This window comes from Rhipicephalus sanguineus, chromosome 8 (assembly GCF_013339695.2).
Source record: "Rhipicephalus sanguineus isolate Rsan-2018 chromosome 8, BIME_Rsan_1.4, whole genome shotgun sequence".
NCBI lineage: Eukaryota > Metazoa > Arthropoda > Arachnida > Ixodida > Ixodidae > Rhipicephalus > Rhipicephalus sanguineus.
Window position 1 is genome coordinate 24,330,821 of NC_051183.1, and position 24,784 is coordinate 24,355,604.

The 24,784-nt window shown below is 45.5% G+C and overlaps 1 pseudogene; it reads right to left on the bottom strand.

Annotated features, from left to right (window-relative positions):
- Positions 1-7,903: 7,903 nt before the first annotated feature.
- On the bottom strand, positions 7,904-20,575 carry LOC119401563 (YLP motif-containing protein 1-like; annotated as a pseudogene).
- Positions 20,576-24,784: the final 4,209 nt, after the last annotated feature.

A 24,784-nucleotide genomic window follows, 5' to 3' on the forward strand; every position in this document is an offset into this window, starting at 1 on the left:
TTTTTGTGGTGCCTGTTTTCTTTATAGGAGCAGTGACATCAACTTTACGCAAGTCGCATTTTTTTTGCGTCCACGTGTAGTTATCGACTCCCCAGTAACAATTCACCAAAGATAGTACCACGGGGAATGAATAAATATCTAATATTGATTAGTATGACCAGTAACAAGCGCGGTTTAAAACGGGTGCAAAGCCCGCCACTTTTTAGCGCTGGCAGCGCTGCCGCGCGGTCGCCCCCCGCGGTCGCGCCCCGCGGTCACGCCCCGAAAGGGCCCCATCTAATCGCCTGGCCACACAAAACGGTGACGCGAGTTTCAGCTGACATTTCGTCTGCTGGGTGCACACGTGTAGTCATGTCTTCGTCACCACCATCGGCGTCGCCGCTGTCAGTGTCTATACAAATGATGAAGAAAATACTGAGGTATTGGAAATCGCTGCGATTCACGACGTCGCGAATCATTTTCGCTTCAATCCTTTGCAAAGCAGTGATTCTGAAATCGACGCACGTTCGAGCAGCGACGATGAGGCAGCTGGAGACGCACGCTTGGGCTATGCTGGCTGCTAAGACCACGGAACAGGAAGAAACGTTGTGGACAGGACAGGCGCTCCTATTCTGTCCACAAAAATAAGCATTCCGGTGGCTAACAAGAACAAATGATTTATTAAACGCAAATGGTTGGTCGTCTTAAAGGTGAAATACGTCCGGACTGCTCAGAATTCCATTCGCGCCTGCCGATTCTTCCATTACGCCGGACTCGCCTTCTTTCACCACCCACCCACAAACACACGCTGTCGACGCCCTGCGCATCTCGTCCCCAGCCAGGCAGCCGTGCTGGCGCGTCTCACCCATGCCGCTATCAAACTCTACAGAACAGCACATATTCTGGGTGTAAGGCCAACGTTCAATGCATTGCGGAGACGCGTGAAGAGACGTAAACTGCTTGCGCAGTCCTACCTGGAAGCTTCGATAAACAACTGGTGGAGCTCTCAACGACAGGGACATTCCTTCTCTTGAAACGCCACTGGTGTCAGTCACGCACAACTGTTTCACAACGTGGCACGTAATGCTATTGAGATCGTAGCTCCGAATTATCACATGCTGACGAGCACACGACAAACCATTCGAAGCAGCGCGGCGACGACGCAGAATTTTAGACGAACCAACACTGACAATTGAAGTGAAGCCGCTGCCAGGCGTCGCCGCCACTCGGCATCAAGATAACAACCCTAAGATCGTCGACGTTATCGTTACTAGCGCATCGTCACTCAGCACCTGGGGCGTGGCCTGGGGGCCCGCTGAACACGTCATAGAACTGTCGATGTCGCAGGGTGCTGAACGCTCTGTTCAGCCTTCAGCTTTCGCACGCTGTTTGCCCTCGAAATAAGGGAACTTCTACGGAACAGACACAATTCATACTTCGCTCAAAAAGCTTACGAATACCAAGCTATCGAGTGAAGGCCACAACTTCAGCTTGAAATTTTATGTCACTGCTCCTTTAACGCAACAGGAAAGTTGCCGATCGGAGTGTGTAATCCTGGAATGTTAACGCGGAAAACGCCATCAAGCATTTATAGTCAGAATTTTTCGATGAAGTCGTATACACACACCACATGCTGAAAACAGTGGGACGTGAGCGCGAGAGCGGTTCGTATTTGTGCGCTGCGGTTTGCTGCGCATGCGTGAACAGCGCGCGCATGCGCTGCGGCTCGTTATGTCGCACTAGTTGCCGCAAAGGCAGCGCCGCTTCTAAGCGTGCAACTTATTTTACCTTGTAAGCAGCACAGAATAGAGCGGGGATGGATATGTATACTCTAGTTGTGAATACTAATTAAGGTGCGCGCGAAAGCGTCAGACTGCGTACAGCAAAGTGAACGACTCCTTAGTCCAGCTTCAAGGTTTTTCCGCTAGGCTACGCGACATACCGGCTTTCTCTGACTTTAAATGCGATTTAAAAATATAAGTTCTGCTCAGATCACGAAAAGTATGGCTGAATCTGTCACAATACTTCACGGTCTCGTCATCTACACCAGGATCTAATCACATGTTGTGGCCAGTTGTCGGTCGCTTTAAGCGTGAGCTGCTCATACAGCTCACGCATGCTTCTGGCATGATTCTTTACTACTAACCTTAATAGAACATTTGGATCAAACATACTGATCCTGTTGAAGTGGACGTACCCGAAGGTCCAGCACAGACGACAACCCTTCCGCGAGACTCGCGCAGCATGGGCAAGAAGCGGTTGATCAGCCTCACTGTGGACACTACCGTGTTGTCGAATGCATGAAGAAGGCCTCGCTCGCTAATCCACTCCAGCTCTCCGAGGTCAGCGGTGCCGACGTTACAGATGAGAGCGTGAAGGGGCGCGTCTGCGAGATAAACCAGGAGACAAGACCTCAATCTCGCCAATGAGTCGGCTAGCTCAGACGCGGATGGACCCGTGAGTTTGAGTGAGCCCTGCTGAGCTGAAACGGGTATAGTAGGTTTCGAGCACGGAGCAAGAAAACATTTAGGAACTGAAGTAATGTAGAGTACTGGGCGAGTGGGTATAGATTCATGTCGAAGCGAAGCGCGATTAAAAACAGGACACAGTAAAGAACACACAGTTAGGAAGTTGAAACTCCGCCACTTGCGGCGATAAAATAGTCACGCGCCCGCGGTGCAACTATCGTGCTAGCGGTGTCTGTCTGCAGGGGCGTAGCCAAGGGGGGGGGGGGGGGGGTGGAGGTTGGGGGGTTCAACAATCTTGCTTGCGTATATATACACGCACATATACAAACGCACGCACGAACATACATAAAGTATGGTTGAACCACCCCCCCCCCCCCGAAAAAAATTTCTGGCTACGCCCCTCCATGTTTGCTTAGAAGGAAACTGCCACCATTTCAGTTGCCCAGAAAAGTAGTCGCAAGCGTTGATTCCTTTAGGCCGCGTGCTGCGGTGAGATCCTACTGCCGACATCATTCTGAATCTGACACAATTTCATTGCCGCTTTTCGATTCCAGTCTCAGTTCACTTTTTATTCCCACTTTCGGTCTTGAACCATCTCAGTTTAGCCACTTAAAAGTTATTGCTATCCGGAAGTGCAGAATGGAAGTAGGTTAACCAAAAACCAGAAGTAATTCTGGTTTTTAGTTAACGAACTTCCATTCTGCACTTCCGGATAGAACCTAAATGAATGCATGCATTTGTTCTAATAACGCTAAACTAGGATTCACCTCTTTCTAGGTCTAATATACACCTCTGCACCTCCACCCGGACCGGCGTCACCACAACCACATGCGCGCAACATTTCCACATTGATAATCCTGATGCTCACCTATTAAAACGCTGAAAATGTGCTTGTGACTGGTTGTAATCTCAAGGCGAGAATACACCGGGAAATTTCGTACTTATGGAACTACATTCATGGAACGCAATCGTACTGTATTTTATGCTATTGCGTATCAGTGGCCACGGGCTCACTTTCTTTGAACAGTCGCTCGGCGATCTCCTGGTAGGCGTCGTTCATCGAGTTCTCGCTGGTCGGTTGCAGCTCGACGACGTCCACATTAAAGTGTTCCATGCCCCTGGCCATTTCGCCGCCCATGTCCTGGGAGCCGGACAGCACGTAGTAGCCGCTGCGAGATAGCTGGGAGGCCGTCATGAATCCGTGCTCGCTGTCGCAGCCTGTACAGCGGACGTCAGGCGTGGAAGGGTAAATTTCACTCCTTGAATGGTCCAAGCGCTGAAAATGCACGCGCTCTAGAAGCAGTTTTCTAGACGCTGAACCGGTAGCAGCCACAGTTTACTTCCCGATCAGACGAGCCACAGCTCACTCCTTCGTACTTCTAGAAGGCCGCGGCGATAGCATTTTGCGAATGTCCCAGCGCTGCGCGCCGCGCAGACGCTAACTTTTGAGAAACAGTTCCCACTTCCCTCTCCAGCGCCTCTCAAGACCTCTTCGCCTGCGAAGTGACGTCATATTGCCCATGGGCAATATTACGAAGCACTAACCTCGTCAATTGATCCTCTGCACTACGACCCTGCGGTGATGCGGTTTTGGCCGCGTATTTGTCACGCGTGTCGCGTACTTCTTTACGTCGTCTAACTCGTCACTGCCACGCACCGCGCTTCCTCACCGCGCCGCTCTGACGCGAGCGACACGTGGAGTAAGCCTTGCTGTGCCGTTGGCTGCGCACTGATGAACGTAATCGCTGACGTATTGTTAAGTCGCCGATGTGGGCGTAGTCACTACGACGGGCTACGCCTACCCCTCATAGAGGCGGAGGAGGGTGGCGAGGCCAAGTGAGAAGCCGAAACCAGCCGAAATGGTTGTTTTATTCCCTGTATCTTCCCTGTAACATCGCTTATTCGCAAAATTCTTGCGGCAGCATGTTCACAGCGTACAAGTGAGCATGCCCTCTTCGTCACAAGTTTTGGACGGCGTGGTGGTCATTTAAAGGGACAGACAACCGCTCAGAGCACGAATTTAGATAACCCACTATTATATTGGCTACAAAGTAGCCTGTGTTTCTCATTAAACGCTGATTTATATTTTGATTTATTCGTCGCGAGAAATGGCTATTGGCGCCCCACGTGGCAAAAAAGCGAAGATGCATACGATCCCCTTCACGTGAGCTTTAGGTGGTCTACGCGGTTAATTGCCTCTATATTAGTGCTGAAATACAGTGAACTTTTGTTATTATAATCTTTTATAATTGAATATGTACAGATACGCCTTCGTTCGTACTGAGCAGAATAGTGGCGCTGTCTTCGCTTGACGTATGATTCGAAGCTTATGAGCGGCAACATGCAATGTGTTAGCTAAGGGACTAGCGGCACCTGCCGACGAGTTGGAGAAGTACGAGAAGCGCCTGGCTCGTGAGGCGGTAAAGGGACACGATAGCGCGAGTGTTCGGAAAACTTACTTCTACGTGCTTTCTCTAATTAAAGAAATGATTGCCAATCTCAGAATGAAGGCGGTTGATCACAGTTGCACTCACTCCTGTGAAAGCAAAGCGTTGAGCGTAAAGAACGGTTGACCAGAAGGGCTATCGGTATCGCTATCGCTTCTCGACGAGCTTTTTTAGTGGCTTCTCAGATAAAAAAAATTTTGCTTGCAAAATATCCACACGCTTTCGGAATCAACCGCTGCAGGTTTAACCACAACAGAGGGCGAGCTTTTTGTTGCGCCGTAAAAAACTGGGCCGAGAAAAATCGGTTGTCGTTCCTTTTAAAAGCACTGAGACGCTAATCAATGATTGTATATAGTTTAGTACTTGCGACGATGACGGCGAGCCTACGCGGCGGCGGCTTGCCCTTGGAGCTGCACAGACGCTTGATGGCGAGGCTTAACCGCCATCCCAGGATCACGGTGACCAAGACGATGCCGATCTGCTGAAACAGGGACGCGAACAGCGTCGTCGCCTCGAAGACCAGAAGGAGGCATGGCGTCACGAACAAGTACAACTTGAAGACGTGCATGGTGACGTGCTGATGCACTTGACAGGAGATTTCACTCGCGAGGTGAGCCTCGGTGCGATGGCCGGCTGGAGAACGGAACGCACTCACGAGCGCTCGTGTGATGACGACGACGATGACAGTATGCCTTCAGGACGCGGTATTTTATAAAACCACTCAGTTGTTTACTATTCCGCCACAGCGGGTGTGAGCCACAGTTAATACGTGAACAACAGCAGCGTGGTATGTTGGTTGGTGGTTGTTCCTCGGCAACCTGGCGCAACCCACCGCGGTGGATCGGCCATGAAATGGACTGCACGTTGTTTTAGCAATTAAAATGTTTTTTATTCTAAATGTGTTTAGAAATTGATTGTTTACAAAACAACTCATTGATATAATCAAGGAAAAACAGAAATAATAACAATAAACCAATAGGGTTAAAAAAAACTGAAGTGAGTTAACCTTGACACATATCGGTCCCACAAGTTGATGATGATGACTCTCCAGCAGATTTGTACACGTTACAGAAAATAAGTAACCGATTACGATTAGAATTACTTCCTTTAAAATTTGATTGATTACAGTGGTCAATTACAGCCCCAGAAAAGTAACTGAGCAATTACAGAAGTGCAATCGATTACTTTTGCGTTACTTTCCTTCAAAATTGTATTGCCGCAACACAATAATGCAGGTTTACACAAACTACAACAAACTACTGCGGCAGTTTGCACTAGGTCGAGCAAAGCTTTGCACAGCGAAGCACGGACCCGTCGCCGCTCGTACTCCCCGTCGACCGACACGTCTAGCTTCGAGATATGCGGCTGCCTTCTCGGGGGTACGCAGCCAGGCTATGCGCTATACAGAGGAGGTTGTGCGCGATGTCTCCGTCGGTGGGCGTGGCTTAGCTACTGCGCATGCGCGGCTTGGCCAGTTGGTGCGGTATCAGGTCGCTAGACGACGCGATGCTTGGTTCCTTTTCTTTCTATCTTATTTTCTCTCTCTACTTCTTTCGTTCTCTTTCGTTGATGTTCTCTCTGTCTCTTTCTTTTCCTTTCTGTATTTCTTTCTCATTATTTCTGTGCTATGCTTTACTCTTTGCCCTCCTCCTTTCCTTCCTCCTCACTATCACATCTCTCTTCCTCACGCTCGCTTCCCTTTCTCACCTCCTTGCTAAACTGTGCTATGCAAGGCTATGCTATGCTCTGCTAGCGTGCCTGGATAGCCGAGTGGTTAGGACGCTCGCCTTCGGATCGAGGATGCGCGGGTTCGAATCCCGCCTCGCGAAGAATTTCCTTTCGGCAAGAATTTTCTCTTTCTCTTTGTCTATATCTTTATTTCCGTCTCGCTGTTTGTTTCTCTCTTTCTTTCTCCCTCTATCTCTCTGTACTCGTTCGCAGGTAATCGCACAGGGGCACATACCCGTTAAGATTATGATAGTTTGCTGCGATAGACTCGGAAGGAAAGATCTGCTAAACAGTTTCGCTGTTAAAAGAAAGTTTTACAAACGAAAGACTGCAAGTATTACGCATGATATTATGCATGATATTATGCATGATAGATGATGACAAAGATAGCAATATACCCTCAGAACGTGGCACGTGTCGGTGCCACAAATTGTTGATGATGATCCTCCGACATGGCTCATACCCACTCTGGGGGACTGGCCAAGAAGTGGGGATCTGAAGATTTGGACACTAAGTTGAATTGCGTATAAATGATAAAAAAGGAAATCGAAATGAAATGTATACAGAAAGACTACAAGTAGTATGCGATTGCATGACCAGACCACACAGGTTTATCAATAACCTGATCCCAAACAATTTAGAATAATGATACTAAAGTTTAACACAGTGTGTTTTTATTAATACTCTAAAAATGTACTGTTTGAAAAGCAGGGGTTAAAACCACCTACGTTTTGTTGTTTACACAAAACTACAAACGACAATTAAGGACATCACCGTGGCAATATCCCAGAACCGAAGCACCGCTTTTCTATCTACATGTCAACCCGCCGCTGTGGTCCAGTGGTAATGGTTCTTGACTGCTGACCCGAAGGTCGCTGGATCGAATGCCTGCCGTGGCGGCCTGCTTTCGATGGAAACAAAATGCTTGAGGCCCGTGTACTTTGATTTAGAAGCACGTTAAAGAACAACAGATGGTACGAATTTCCGGAGCCCTCCAGCTACGGCGCCTCTCATAATCATAGCGTGGTTTTGGGACGTAAGGACCTAGTGATTATATTATTAGTATGTACATGCTATTTGCAACACCTCTTTTGTGTAGCCGAGGGCTTCCACATGCAGATCTATGTCGTGCAATGAACTGCTGTTGGCAGTTTGGTACTGCGATGGCATTAAGCAAGCTAGTGGACAGGCTTCACATCGTTTCACAAATACTCAGAAGGTCGTCCCCTCTTGTCAAACGCACCGGCGACAGATTATTGCAAGTACTAACATTTCACGGGATCAGTGGTAGATAATGGTATTTATTTACACAAATCAACATGGCATCGTTTATTTGCCGCTTTGGTAATCACAGACGAATAGTATCGTGAAGGGACAGGATGGATCGCGAAGTTCCTTATACATTCGGTATTGAACGAATGGGACATGGTGTTTACGCTTTGCTGAACGAGATATTGAGTGACGCCCTGCAGCCACACAAGATTTACTTACTTAGCGAACCGAAGGAAGCAGTCTAGTAGGAACATTACGCTAATTTACTGCACACTTTTCTTGACAAGTCTGACAAGTCGAGGTAAATGAGAGTGCATGTAGAAGAATTAACACAATGAAACGCCATTTCAGAAGAACCTAATACAATGGCAATCATGCAGTTAGCATCAGATTTTTTCAACTGTCGACAACTAAATGCTCCCTTTAGTATATCAAAAACACTGCAAGAGACTGTACGTTAACTTTCCCATACCAAACTTAAGAATTTTGATGCGTCACTCTCAGCGTAACGCATAGAGATATATCGGTAATTACAGGGTTAAAGGCACAGCACCTTGCTCAGCAGCGTAAGCCTATGGTCACAGGATCAGAACGTCACGGGCCCAAAATCGCAAAGCTTTTCCTTTGCTATTTCGCATTGCCAATGGTCAGAAGCCTTCCCTATGATACGTGTTTAATTTCTTCTCCCCAAATGTCGGGCTACAAACCGAACGCGCTTCTGGGGTTTTACTGTGGACACTGTCAAATTCCGCCATAGTGCCATGTTCCATAATAGCGGCATTTTAAGCCAATTAGAGAGGCGCCAGCAGCCCTCGGGGCCAATCAGGGTTGACCAATGGTGGAATTTCACAACGTCCCCAATAGGACCCCTGATTGAGCTCCCTGCCTTTCCTTCCTTCTTTCTTGTCCTCCTCCAACATCACGATATGCTGAAATGTGTTCTTGCGATTAGTTCTGGCGTAAGAGCTTGCGATTTGGGACCCTACGTCATTGTGTTCACGCCTGTAGGTTGCAAATGCCAGAGAGGCACGACGACTTCTTGCTGCCTGTCCGGGCGTTGAACAGGTCGACGAGTCGCTTGGATATGGCGTCCACGGCCGTCACTTGGGCTCTGGATATGGGACGCAACGGGTCTCCGGGCGTCAGCCGGATACGGCCGACACGGGACTGATGGGCGACAATGGGTTCAGGGGGTTCCACGGGCTAAGCGGACTCACGGGCGATGGGCTGAAGATGCCCGGGCCACCGTTCAGCTTGCTGCGCCGGCCGTAGGCTCGGAACGTGTCCGGGATGATCATGAAGATGTCCTTGATTTCATCGACGACCCTGGACGATTTTGGGCGTTCTGCGCGGAGACGAAATGACAAGCACGCGGCTCAGCTACGGTGGGGTATTGCCAAAGAGCACTTGCGCGGCACTGAGATGTGGTAGAGCTATAAGCTGTACTTCTCGTTTTCCATCTATCTTGATGCATAGAACATGTCATTCTAGCTATGCCATAAATTAGCTAAATCTTTTTTTGTACATTGCCTGTTCGGGATATCTTAACAAAATGCACTGCGTGTAGTAGGCTATCTATCTATCTATCTATCTATCTATCTATCTATCTATCTATCTATCTATCTATCTATCTATCTATCTATCTATCTATCTATCTATCTATCTATCTATCTATCTATCTATCTATCTATCTATCTATCTATCTATCTATCTATCTATCTATCTATCTATCTATCTATCTATCTATCTATCTATCTATCTATCTATCTATCTATCTATCTATCTATCTATCTATCTATCTATCTATCTATCTATCTATCTATCTATCTATCTATCTATCTATCTATCTATCTATCTTACCCGAGATAGATTCGGCGGCCCTCTTGCGGCCACTCAGTCCCTCCGTCAGGTGGTTCTGCAGGCGTCCGGCGATGCTTCTGAGAGCGTCAAGTGTGCTGACGAGGGAAAGTGCGTTGGGGAGTTCTTGCGACGAGGCGCCCGCAGATGTCAGGTAGTTGTGGAGCTCATCGAGTGTCTGCATGTACTCGGGCTCCTTGCTGCGCAGACGTAAGAGACCACGTGATGGTGGCGGCGTAAAGGACACAAACAATTGCACACAGAAGGAAGCAGAAAAAGGGGAAGAGGGGACATGTGTTTCGTGCCAGGACAGCATAGGAGAAGGATCAGACGAAATAATTTTGCATGGAACTTCCGTATTGGCTTTCGATAATTATTTTCCAATTGGTGGAGGACTATTCACTACAAATTAGTTCTGGGAATCACGCAAGGTGGCGAAAGGGTGATTGATAATCACCCGTTCGTAGCACAAGGCCACAAGGAAATCCGTACGGTTGTATCAGAAAGAAAGCTTCTTAGTTGGCGAAAAATTCGTCCTGGTCTGAGGATCAAACCCGGGGCCATCTTTTCGGGGTGGTCTCTCTGTAGCAATCAAGCTAACCCAGAAGCGAACAATTGGCAGCGCGAGGGCGAATTAAGGTGGTTGTCACCGTCCCTTTCTTAAACTCGTTACTGTAGGTATAAGTTTATCAAGGAATAACGTGCTTCGAGCAAGGAACTCTAATTTGCTTCCTGAGATATTAAGAGCTATTATTCAATCCCTAGACAACCTATCAATTCCATATAACTTCTGACGAGTCTACACTGTATCAGGAGAAATAAAGCGAAGAAAAAGAAAATGGCCAATAACTTTCTTGCATTACGCTGGTGGAAGACGATATAAGAAAATAGAGGGAGAGAGAGAGAACGAGAGAGAGAAATCCCATACGCATGATCGAGTCTATTCAAGAACATTGCACATAACATCTGAGATTTAACGTTGGCAGTGTAGGCTGTTGCTCCTCATTAGAGGACTGCGCAGTGGCTCCCTCTCTTCGTGCTCATGAGGTTGATATTCCAAGACAGTTTGTCCTGGCAATGGTTTGTGGTCAACAAGAGCTATCGAAGTCGCGAGTCGCTGTATGATTGAACTGTTGAGAACGCGGCTCTGACAAACGATGTGTGAGATTGGTTTGTACTGACCTCTCCTCCTTGACCTCTTCGACCTTGTCACGTGCGGTGGCAAACCTGCTAGGCAAGGTGCGGACCATGTGGAACAAGCCACGGGCTCGCTCCGGGTACTCCTGCAGAACGCCGGCCAGGTCACCGTGCAGGATTCGCTGCATGTCGCTCATCACGCGCCTGAAGTCGAATATCACCTGTGGGAGTTCACAAGACAAGGCGTCAGTGTAAGGCCATCGTACCATGAAAGACTAGTGAACATAGGTGTCACTGGAGCCTACGTTTCAACAAGTGGACTTGTCTTCTTCAAGGCTGCAACTGCAACAGGCAGCAACTGCAAAGCCTGCAACAAGACTGCAACTCGTAGCCGTGAAGAAGGACAAGCCCGCTAGTCGAAACGTTTGCTGCAGCGACAACCCGTGTTCACGAAGATTCCATCTCTTCAAGCTTTCATTTCCCCATGAGCTTCTGAGTCTTTTGACGTGCCATGAAAGGTGGCAGCAAAAAGAAGCAGTGTTGCGAACCCTAAAAAGACCCTCATTGAATCTTTTTGGGCTTAGGGTGGTGGCCTTTGAGTCATGTGACCAGTGGCAATGCTTAGAGACACGCTGTAGAGATAATATGCAGAACGCTAGTACGTTTACTTCGCTTTACTCCGGTACTTTACTCCGCAGTCCGGGGAGCCTCAATCTCCACCGACAGGCTGTGCTCTGAATACGTTAATGCTATAGCAACTGCGCCTTGCCCACAAGCTCCAAAGCGTAAAATAGCGCATACTGATACATAATATTGCCTAGGAAGCAAAACAATTCCGGGTACGTTCACAAGAACGTCTTACGCAAAAACGTTTCGTACCGTTTCGTGCCGTCGAGCTTATAGCGATGTTGCAAGAAAAGCTACTAGTTCATAAGGGTATAGTCTAAAAAAATGAATATACGGATTTCAGAGCAATATTCCTCGAACGACGAGAACAAAACTTGTAGCTACTGTATTTGAATGAGTACTAATGAAGATTTGTCAAGCTTGCCTGAAGAATCTTCACGACTTCGACAAGGATGGTGGGGTGTTTGTCGATGGGCCTGACTTTGGTGAAAGCGTCCGTGATGCTGCTCAGGTCTGGAATCTGGGGAGCCTGTGGGACGGGAGGCTTGGATTCTGCCGGAGGAGGCGGTGGCACTTCTTTCTTACTCTCAGGTTCTACAGGCTCGGCGGCCTCTTTCTTGGGAGGAGGTGGCACGTCATCTTCAACCGGCTCTTCTTCTTCAGAAGATTCCTCCGGTTCGGGGGCGCTTGGCTTCAGCTCAGTCTGAAGCCTTCCTAGTTCTTTTCTGGCGCACTAAAAGTGATAAAAAGCTCCAGTTGAAACATCAGCAGTCAGTGAAAGCAAAAAAATCTTGCATGAAACGGAAAGCTTGGTGATTGAACTGGGATATTCTAGTTCCAAGGGGACGTCTGAACTAGCCCTTGATATTCTTATTCGCAGTTATACTTCAACCTCTTTTCATTTTGTACATTAACATGCATCTTCAGCTTGAACTGCACAGCGACATAGTTCATTTCGTGTTTCCATGGATGTCCTCTTTAAGAGAAAAGTGGCTATATACAGTTTGTATTCAAATGAATTTCTTTATTTAATTTGATTTCGTGTTGACGTCGTCTTTATGCTGTTGTAAATACATGTATTAAATTCGTCTGAAATTACTTTGTTGAACCTTTGTCTAAGTCATTAGAGTGTTTTTTTCATAACGCATTGTTTACTCTTACACTGTTTCAACTGTGCATAATATATTTATACATTGTAATCACGCACGTTTTGCTGCGTATTGCTAATAAGGGACGCATACCTACTCAAGCCGATCTGTGGCTTTTTGTCTGCGCCGCTGTCATCTGTACCTCGTATGGACACGAATATAAAGTTCAAATTTGAGTGAGGTTCAAATAATATATACCAACCTTGTCACCTGCTGACCTCCATGTCAACCATTTTACGTATGTTTTCATCTGTAAGCGCTTCACTGACGCACCTGCTTTCTAATGTGCTTTTGCTGTATTCTTGGTAGAAACACGTTCGTACGAAGGGATTTTTTTTGTAGACGACGCTGGCTAATGTAAACAAATTACGCTCTTGTACAAGGTGGTCAATATATCGGCTTGTGCCGTTGACATGCTTCGGTGAGTCTCCATTTATAATAAGAGGTAACGAACGAAATGGCAGCTAGCAGAATGGAAGCACCGCTGTTCTGTACATATGAGTGTTTCTGCAAAGTGTCGGTAGTGTTGAACGAGCCGTATGCATACTGATAACACATTGCGCAAGGACGGATGTCTCTCATGCACTTTTTTAAATTTCTGAAGCCTGCCGTTAGGCATAGTACAACGCCGTGTCGTAGATACACATACAAATTTGCTTCGTGTAGAAACTATAAGGGTAAGCGGTAGAATGGTCATTTGATAATTTTCACCAGACCACGCGTTATGCAGCTCCATAAGAGGAGCGTTCTTTCGAGTGCAAGTGGTCTTTCTGCGAAGCTCATGCATCAAGACACCTGTTCTATATTTTTTTTCTTTTTGAGAATAACTCACCTGTGTAAAGGCCTCAGCTGGAGCAACCAAGCCGTCTTCCTGAACTTAAAAAAATAAGTAGTATCAGCAAATATTGCATGTATGTCAGTTCATCTTTAACATAACAATTTACTCGCGTTTTGAAGAATCAGTCGCATAGACCTACTTCCAGCTTCATATTGCCTCTTTTGATGAAATCTTTATTAGGAAAATACACTTATCAAATGTTTATTTCGCATCCCTATCAACAAAAGCAAGTGTTCTGCTCAACATCCAGCGCTTCTATTCTCCTCCTCACATTGTAACTGATTTTGAACATCATCTAATTTCCAGAGCATACGTAGGCTAAATTACGTTCAATTAGAAGCAAGTTCTCTTTTAAACTGTTGTAGTTTCTTGGTATTTAATTATTCCTTCTACCACAGAAGAAATAATTTCCTTTCTGTATAGTGCATAAAGTTGTGGGCTTAATTTTCTTAGTTGGCACTGTAACGTACAATCTCGTAGCTTTCAGTTTAGCAAAAATACGTATCGGAGACATCAGTCGAGAAGTCACCGGTTATAAGCAGGCAGTTTCGTATAACCCAGTACAAACATTTCGTAAAAAACGGAGCTTTTCATATAAACTTATTGCGGCACTTCTGCGAATCTTAAGCTGATGATTACAGCTCACGTGCTTTGTTTCTGTATACGCCTATGCTCAAATGCTAATCGGTTACGCACAAGGTGAGGATAACTGACTGGGGCTCTTGTAATGTTTACACGATGATACTTACATTTTCAGTCACACCTTCTTGCGACTTCAGGCACTGCACAAAACAGAAAAAAATTATCGAGATGGTGCACCTTCAATAGGTTCACCTCACACACAATATGTACACATTCAGGGGCGAATGTAAAAGGCACAAGGACGCAAGCACAGGCAACTTTTTTATGAGGAACATTTCCAGCTCATTATTACGCTCGAGAAGTGCAGTAGGCGGCGTCACTTGTGGGCAGCCCCTTGAATGCAGTTATAATGACTATTTAAACGAAAGTACAGCAAAAGCTGGCGGTTGCAATTATCAGTGTCAGCATGGATAGCAAAATGGCGACTCGACGACGCTACGTCAGCGTCGCGAAAACGCGTCAAGCAGTCCATCTCGCGCTGGCTTGCTCGAAGGAAACTCTCAAGGAACCCATCTTAGCGTGGCGGAAAACGCGCCAAGCGTTCGAAGGCGTGTGCTCGCACGCAGAATGTCTCAAAGGCGTTGTATTCCGCCTTGCGAGGCATGCGCCACTGGCGTTGTGGTTAGAGCAAAAAGAATTAAAAAACTGCTAGAGTGAAAGTTGTGCCTCGAAAGTGAAACCGAAGTTCCGCCATCTTACCAACGGCAACATGAAACGTTAGAGGATATGTGAAAAAACGAACGTGTTCCTCGGACTGCCTACCAATTTAATGTGGCTATTTTAAAGACGATAATTTTTCTTGGAATGTTTGAACGCAGAAATTTCTGTCTGTCTGTCTGTCACACGATTCAGCCACCTGGCCAAAGCTTAAGCCCTTTCTGAACGCCCAGCCATCTTGAACTGGTAGCTGCGTTCATACTTGTGAACATTGTCGATCAAAAAGCAAATATTACGCGTATCTGAGGCACAACATCAATACGTAAGTATTAGGTGGTGTGTTTCTTTACTAGAAAATACATGGATACGTAATTCGAAAATACATAGATACGTAATAAGGCTGCGCTGAAAATGCTAGTGTTTCTTAGGCTGGGCTGAAACTGCACAAAAACAGCCGGCAGGAGACTATCGTCTTTCGACGACATTTGCAGCGTAGCACGCAGATACGCGGACAAGTTTTTTTGGAAACATGTCTTTGAAATCCTTCTTGGGCTAGAGTATCGAGCTATGGTACTGGAGGACCAGAGCTCAAATTCCGCTGTCCGAACATTGTTACCATTTTTAATATTCGGTCTATATGTGCATTCTGCTGACGTCTCTACTGTGTGCGTGTCTACTGTGCATTGTGTGGCGTCACTGCTCTGCGGGTGTGTGTTTGGGACACCGGAAGGAAGCCATTAATTGACGACCCATCGTGCTGGATAAAGAAGTGCTTATTCGCATTTAATAGGCGTGCTGCAGAAATCTTATTGCAGCTTGGAAAACAAAAAAAAAAAGAAAGAAAATCGGCGCTCCTTGCAGATGGTTAACCAGCGAATACGGCCCTGGTGTTTATCAAGAGCTGGAATCTATGGAAGTGTCTTCGGTCGTAGCTTTTCATTTATTTATCATCACATCTAAGAGATGCGCCCTTCGAGGTTTTCGTTTGGTGACGTAAGCTCAAATTATTTTAAGAATACCTAAATGACTTTAGGGGTAACGATTCATCTTGCGGCGGGTATCATCCCTAGCTATATATGATGAAAAAACATGAAGATAAACTAGTGCAAGCGCGGAGATCCTTGAAGTTAGCGTAGGCTAGGATTGCTCCTTCATTATAATTTCTGCGCACTCACCCCCTAGCCATACACAAGCATCGCTTTAGACAGGACTCACCTCCGGTATTGCGGACTGACTGGGAACATCCGTTTTTACGAGTTCATTACTGTCTGGAAGCTTGATGCTGATTGGTACGTTGTCGGCAAACTTGACGGCAGGGGCTCCTGCAGTAGACAGCACATGGAAAATATTTTTAGCACTAATCAAAACAGGGCAGAAGTTCAGGAGTAGACAGATGCTCGAAGAGGTGAACAGTCCTTGAACAGGGGTGTCGCTGGAACCAAGGTTTCGACAATTGGTCTTGTCGTCTTCGAGGCTTCAACTCCGTTGCTGCTGTAATGTTTAGGACGGCTCGGCACTCCTGCGTTTCGACTATTTAAACTGAGACACTCGTCAGCTTGATGGCCATGTTTCCTGCATTCCCAGGAAGACAAGAACTTCGGGCCTTTCGACCGCGTCCAACAATCTGCAGCACGGTGTCCTTCCTTGCCACATAGAAAGCACTGAACTTTTCCTTTTCGGGCCTCTGTTTCACGGCTTTTGCTCAGCAAAACTGTTTTCCCAATCGCTATTTCCTCTTTTTTGTTTTTGTTTTTGGCGAGGTTTGTCAGAACTTGCGCCTCCAAATAATGGACAGCCGTTTCAGCTAGCTGATCGAGGGCACGGCATCCTCGCTCTTTTAGGATGGTGACGAGTCTGTCATGACACCTTTGCAGTACTGTTCCGACACAATCTTATCTCTCCTTGAAGACTACAAGGCCACTCGCCGAAACGTCGGCTCCAGCAACATCCCCTGTTGAAGGATTTTTCATATCTTCTAGCACAAATGGTTTGCAGCGCATTTGCTTCTAACACCGTCGACATGTTTTCACATATCTTGATAACGCTACACTTTCGTCTCTCAAAAGCCCAAACTGCCTTTTTAGAACCAATCAGTTGGTTGGTAATTATATAATTAGCAGCTATGCTCATTCAATTAGTAAAGAATATTGAGAGAAGAGCGAGGCGTCGGAGCAAATTTCTTTCATGAAACATAAACTGTCATTAATGCGTATGCTAAATCAAGAACTGTGCCCCATGACGGTGATATTTTTAACTTCATCTTCAGCGGTGCAAACTATCATGTGGCCTTAGTGCGAACCACAACACTGCAAAAATTCCCGACAATGATCTTCGTGATCTCTCTTCTGACGACACATATTTTCCATCTTTGGGTACAATTTCAAAAAAAGTGAGAATTGCTTTTTTTTAATTACTTAAAAACAGAGAAATTAGACTCTCAAAACACGCTTTTTTGGCATTGCCAAAACACAATCACGCTCTCCAAAAACGAACTTTTTTCCTCATTCAGATGAGGACCAGCGACAATATGCGAAACGTTATCCGTTATTAATGCTTTCAATGCAATGTGACTACGATTTTTGAACGTACTCTTAAACCTTATTCCAACTGCACGAAACTGAATGAATCATTAAACGAGAGCTCCATGGTAGCTCAGCTCTGCATATCCCCGGATATTAAGGTTAGGTGTACCTAAGTTACATGCAGTACTGTTACTGATTATATTTACTTCAGTTCTAGGGCAATACACTTTGCTCACCTTGTAATAACGGCACGGCCATAGCAGTGACTGCTATGAGCAGTAGCATTTTCATTGATCTGTTTACCATGTCTAGCGTCTGTAAATCTGAAAAAAAAGATGAAAATTAGCTTTTGTGGCTTCATATGTCGGTGCTAAATAAATGCGGATGCCGACACTGTGAAATGTTTTAAAAGGTAAACATTGTTTCTATGATCGCAGTTGTCAATATATAGCGAGATAATTGTTAAGTGGAAATCGCTGGCACTGTTTAGGTGGTTACACAACTTTGTAAAATTGGTTCGTTTCGTGTGACCATGTCGTGGTTTTAAAAGATGGCAGGCTGCCGATTGGTTGGGTCTGTAGTCAATCTGTCGGAGGAGCTGTTCTTTATCGGTGAGGAGGAATCCTTTCGGTAGTATAGTCTTGCCATTTTGTCTTGGTCTGTTATAGACGCATGAAGCTTGTCTCTGGCCTGTTTGGTTTTGGTAGGCTGATGTATCGGTTGTCATCAGCAGCAATGCCTTGTAAATACGCAAGATGTACATATTCACGGCTAATTTGTGCCTTCTGTTTGACCATGTAATGTACATATGTGTACCCAACTTTTTCTGACAAATTTTTTGTATATGTCTGTAAATGTGTGAAACATTAATTTCGCGTGTTGCCTCCACGTTATTTCATGTGTTGATTGATTTATGTTCATGCAACTGAAGTCTGTTTTGTGATTCTCGTAAATGCATGTCTAGCAAGCAAATGTTATGTTAAATTGCGCTTGATGCTGACCGTCTATGATATAATAATTTTTTCTAAGCACTTCGTCTTCGTTAAACGGGTACTGACATGAACATTTTCAGTTGTCGTTTTTTTTGCGTCAAATGAAAGGTCAAGCGCTCAAGAGTCTAGAAGAGGTAGTGTTAAGCGCGAGCGCGCCCTGAAAAAGTAATTACAGTATGTTTTTAAAAGCTAGTTTCGGTTCCTACTGTACCTTGACGTCACAACACGGTATGAGCTTCTCGTCACGTGCTCGCACAATATATAGTGACGTTTCCACGCACAAGCGGTCGTTTTGGAGGTTTTGATGACGTACAAGCGGCCAAGCGGCCATCTTGGAAGTTTCGGTACCTAACGTCATCACAAGCCAGACTGCTGCGTGAAGTCACCAGAATTTGTACTGTAGCCTGACGTCAAGCTAGTGTCGATGTCAGTAGGTGCGCCGTAGAAAAATTGACTTTAATATCAAATTAAAATATCTCATCAGCATTTGCTGAGCTTCACACTTGCTCAGAGCCGTCTCTGCATACAGGAGATATGTATGGCAGAGTAAACTCGCCTTCGAAAAAAGGTGTCAGTACCCCTTTAAGGAAAACCTTCCACTTTCCCGCAGTGGAGTACACAGTAATCTAAATTGTCAAGATATTTTTCCCCCCTAAAGACTGTGTAAATATCTCTGCCAATACACTTCCCCGGTATGTCTGCTGTTTAATCTTTAGTCTACACAGAAGCGATGCCTCACTGTACCTCAGCGGCCAATATCTGTAATGTGAATTTAACTAACGAATAATACCGGGCGCGTTCATAATAGTTATAATTCACATGACCATTAAAGAAAAAACTGGTTTCTTCCACGTCGCCCAAGTTAAATGCGTTTCAGCCAGGAACGCGCCTTTTACCTGGCAGGTGTACAAGTCGCAAGTAGATGTAATCATTCCAGGAAAGTTGAGGCGCAAAAACACCACGACAACAAGTGGGTAACAGTTTACGTGGAAGTTCCCCGAGTCCTAGCGGCCCCAGTCGCTATCATAAACTGCTGTCAATAAGTTTTTCGAATTATCTGATTCTTCGTTATTTTTAGAAACGCAAATCGCCTCTCAGTTCCTTATATCAATGTTTACTGCTGTGACAAACATCTTTACACACGTAGAAGCTAAAACAACGGTGTAAATTTTGCAGTAGTAAATGAGCCAGAAGTTATGATGAGATCCAGAGTATACATCGCATTTAAGTTAAAGATTGCCCAGTATTTTTATAGCCGCTTTGATGTGGCCCACTGATCGGCTATCCACTTTGTGCTAACACATTCTACGGCATTTTTCTAAAAAAACTTAACAGTTGTAGCAGCGAGTCTGCTTTAGGTGAAATATTGTGCGACATTGCAAGGGTGCAAACTCGCACAAGAAGAATAATGGTCCATATTCACGAAACGCCTTACGCTAAAAAATCTCGCGAGAGAATATTTCAGCCAATCACGATGGGGGACATGTCAATAGCGAAGAAGGCTGACCAATGTCAAAACGGACTTATGAAGAGAGATGTTTTGTGAATTCGGCCCGAGGTTCTCAATTGGTCCCAGAAAGCGCTAAAAATGCTATAAATTGTTCAAGCCAAGGTATGCTGATTTGGTTTACCAAGCTTGCTTTTCACGGGATTGCAACGTACAGCTAAACTCGGTGAAATATATTTCCAGTGTTTATGAATAAACATCGCAAGCAGATTAAACATCCCAAATTATATGCAGAAAATGTATCCCGTGGCCACTCAGCGCTAAAAAAGAAAAAAGAAAAAAAAAGTTGTGTTCGTTATGAAGACTTTGTCAATTGCAGACTTATTCCCTGCTTTGTGTACTGCGGATATAATTAAGTCCTAATTAACACTTCGAGCAAAAGAAGACTGCTGATTAACTACAGTAAGCAACTTGCGTACATTAGGCAACTTTGCATGCTACACTAGGCCCTTGTACGCACTAGGCATGTTTCACGAGGCCACTTGTATACACTAAGCAAGCTCGCATGTTGCACTAGGCGCTTGTATACACTAGTAATGTCACTAGGCAACTCGTATACGGACGAAATCACAGGATGTGTAAACATACCTGATTATGCGGTGTGATGGGAGTATCCGAGAACTTTGTGAAGAGCACCGATGCTACCAACTGTTTTAACTCTTCAAGTGAGTCTGAGACAACCGCACACCGGCAGTTAAGAGACAGAAGACACTCTGCTAAGTGTGACGTCAACAACGTCAGTCGACGAGGGAGCCGGCAACGCCTCGCTATTCGCCGGCGGTGAGAGGATTAACAACAACAAAAAAAAACTTTTCCCCCTTTGTCACCATGCCCCTAGGTCCACTCTTGGCCGCTTAGCATACACACACATACATAGACGCGCTTACGCATCCGAGAAAGGCCCCGAGCCATCAAGCCGGCGAGAAAAAAAAAGATATAAATACACACGGCCTAGGTGTATGCGTTGTACCGGCTACCTGTCTCGCTCCTTTCTTCCTCCTCGAGTCATTCTAATAAGCGCTCAGACGACTCGCCAAGGTCATGGATGTATACCGGATAATGCGAAAGGGTGTCGTCATTATACGAGACGCGGGACGCTCTCTTAGTTCCCGTATTTACCGACGGCGTAACGCCTGGCGGTCACACTAAGCGGCGTGACGTACTTAGAGGTCGTCTGACTCATAGCGGCACACGCGGACAGAAAAAACCACTTCTCGGACGTGGTGCTCGGGCCAGTTTATTTCTCGCTGCCTGGCTTCATGCCGAGAAATCTTTACGTTTCTCAAGTTGTTTTTTTTTACTTAAGTAAGCCCTGTACACTCGTGATAGCTGTGCAATCTCTGCTCCGGAGGCGGTTGCTAATGTTTCGAGCAAAAAGAAAGCACGCAGTCAGAACCCGGTGAAATTACAGTGCTGTCAATAGGTGTCCACGGCTTTGCAACACTCCAGACGATGTCGTTGAATGACGCGTTAGGGGCGTGGGGGGGGGGAGGGGTCGAGGCAGGGAAGGGGTAGATTCTTGCAGCGTGGGTTACGGCTGCTAGATGCAATCCCTCTAGCACGGGTGATCAACTCTTGTACTTCATTTTATAGGCAATTTTATTATTATTTACGCCACCTGCCATCATGGGACGTTGTCGGAAGCGTTGCTCAAGTTAACCAACGAGCTTCGTATAGGGAACTGTACGAAGGTATTGAATGCGTGTGTATAACAAATCAGCATTAGTACACTGCAATCATTGTTACGGCTAAAAAAACGCCTGCCTTAACAGCACATGGATTCGCTTGATTGGTTTGCTTATGGGATTTAACGTCCCAAAGCGGCACATGCTATGAGAGACACCGTAGAAGGATAGAGGGTGAGTTGGTAATACATGATGATAATTCATGATGACACTGCGTGATGACACTTTAATGGGTGGCTTCGGACGATTTCGTCCACCTGACGTTCTTTAATGCTGTCCTGACTATTGCACAGCACGGAGAACATGGAGGCATATTCGAAAACTTTATCACAGTAGTCTACCTTGTGCAGCCAGTGTTCTGCATAGCCCTCGGCGCCTTTAGGTTTGCCTTTCCTTTAGCTTTCTGCTTGTTCTGGGTTCAAAATGCTGTTACGCCAGTCACTTAAATATATCCTTCCCCGTTTCCGTCATCCTTTCGTAAGTGTCATTCTTAAAAAAAAATCAGCCAATCGGGTTTCTCCACATATCATTAGCCATGGCTGCTAGCGAATGGTGAAGAGCTTTACGATGTGGGACTGAGCCAGGTGCGCGACGCAGTCGCGTTACGCAGGACCTAATAAAGTTATTTTGAATTCAATTAGATCCAGGTTATCATCTTCCTTTTCCTGCCTCTTCTTCTCTTTTCTCTTTATATCTTAGTGGATATTTGTCAAGGACGTTGTGATCGACGGTACATTAGGGGATATCCTTCCCAGATTTCATTGCTTAAAGAGTTAGAGCTTTTCCAGTCGAACGCAGTTATCGCGAATCATGCGTCATCTTCACAACACGCAATCGCAAGAAACAAGCTGCATACATTGAGGAAAGTGTTGTTTTGGGTTCGCGCTCAGCGAATGAGTGTGTAACGGATGACGGTTGTGCAGGCAACCGTAAAGGATGATTCTTTCTAACCAATCGAGATGCCAGATGAACAGGGCTTCTGGTAGTGACACGCTAAAAGAGATAGATAGATAGATAGATAGATAGATAGATAGATAGATAGATAGATAGATAGATAGATAGATAGATAGATAGATAGATAGATAGATAGATAGATAGATAGATAGATAGATAGATAGATAGATAGATAGATAGATAGATAGATAGATAGATAGATAGATAGATATATTAATGAAATTGCATTTTTCACCGAGAGGTGACGTTCAGGTGGTGTCTGACGGCCACCTATTGAGCTCGAGAATGCAATGTTATTAATCAATCAATTGGTTAATTTATTTATTTCAATTCATAATTTATTTATTCATTCATTTACAGGGTTCTGCTGGCTTCAGAATGAAGCCATAACCAGCAGTGGGCAACATACAAACATAGCACGCTGAACAATGAAGCAATAAATTACGCACGTTATAGTAATACCGCGAGCACACATTTTAGAACGGAGCGAGTTAAAATACAAATAAAATTATAGAGTGCATGATATATAATTCCAGAAAGCGCAACGTATATATGTATACGCGCTAACGTCGCAAGAAAACAGAAAAAAAAAACAAGAAAAAGAAAGGAAAACGAAAGTGCTCTTCTTGGCATCGAAAGTGAGGCAACGGAGAGAACTGCCATTGCCAGAAACGTGAAATTGTTGGGTTTATTTCTTCCTAGTCGCAAATGACGGCGGCTTGCAGGTGTTATCTCGCAGAGCGTCTGTTACTCCATCATACGTCAATGTAGCGACGTCGGGGTGCAAGCTGAAGGCGTGTCGTATACGAGATCCTGAAAAGAGCACCCTAAAGATGTATATTCTTGGAAAATAAACCCTTTGGAACTCCGTGCATGTTTACTGCAAATTGTCAAGTGTGACTTCGTGGTAATGAAATGTAGCAGGCGTATGGCTAGAGCGGTGCTTCGATGGGTAACATGAAAACAAAAATGGTTTTAAAATGTGAATGGATAACTGCAACTTCGTTATAATAAAACTTGGTAAGTTTATGGTTTGGCGGATGGTTTGTTGGAAGACATGGCAGGCAGCGAAGCAAAAATAAAAAATAAAAAATAAAACGGTTTTTACTACCGAAAGTTGATACATTAACTACAATTCAGTAAATTAGGTTCTGCGTTCACTCTTTGAATAAAGCTAAGTTGCAGGGCGAAAGACTTGTAGTTTCGATGCAGAAAGGGTAACACTTGACTCCGAGTGAAGCAACCAGAGCGCGCCGTGGTGGTACTGTGGTTACTGTGCTCGGGCGCTGAATCACAGGTCACGGGTTCGATCCCGACTGCGGTGGTGGCATTTTGATGGAGGCGAAGTATTAGACGCCCGCGTTATGTGCGATGTGAGTGCACGCTAAATAAAGAAATCCCCCCCCCCCTCTCCCACTCATTACGGCGTGCCTCAAAATCGTATCGTGCTATTAGCACGTAGCACTCCCGAAATTATTATACTAGAAGTAACCATGAAGGACGTGTAAAAGGAAGATTGTATCTTGTTCCATGTTCGTTAATGCATTAAGCTGGGCTAGTTGGTATTGATTGTATGCTTCCGTATTCCTAGCGAACACGCAGAAAGGACGACATAGAAAGAGACAGGGCAACCGCTAGGCTTCAACTGATTTTTAATCGACACGAAGTGCACAATACATTTCTTTGCGCACACGCAGGTGCTACGTCACAGACAAAGTTTGTTCTCCCAAAAGAAAAAGAAAAGAAATTCTCCGCCGCCTATCGGTACCGCCAGGTTCGCAAGTGGTTTCTTCTTGCATAGATAGTCCAATTCTTTTTTCGACAACGCGATGGACGGAGTGCTGACACAAGTGTCACCCGCCTTGTGAATTTCGACAGCCTCTACTATTTCCCTCTTTCTCTGTTCCCCGCCAACGTAGTACATCACAGAAGTGGCGTCATATGCTGGGGGTACAACCCTCGCACTTCTTGTAGTTCATCGGCAATAGACAACTCCCTGCAAGCGATCGAACAGCCGTGCGATGCTCCCTGAGCCTTTCATTGACGCATCTGCCCGTCTGGCCAATATACACCTTGCCGCATGCAAGTGGAAGTGTGTACGCGACTCCTGTCTTACAAGCTGTGAACTTTGATTGGTGTTTCTTAACACACCGCGGCTTCTCAGGTTCTGTCACAGCGGAACACAGCCGCGCCACAAAACAGAGCTGACACATGTGCTGACACATGTGTCAGCACTCCATCCATCGCGTTGTCGAAAAAAGAATGGGACTATCTATGTAAGAAGAAACCACGTGCGAACTTGTGTTGCCGATAGGCGGCGGAGA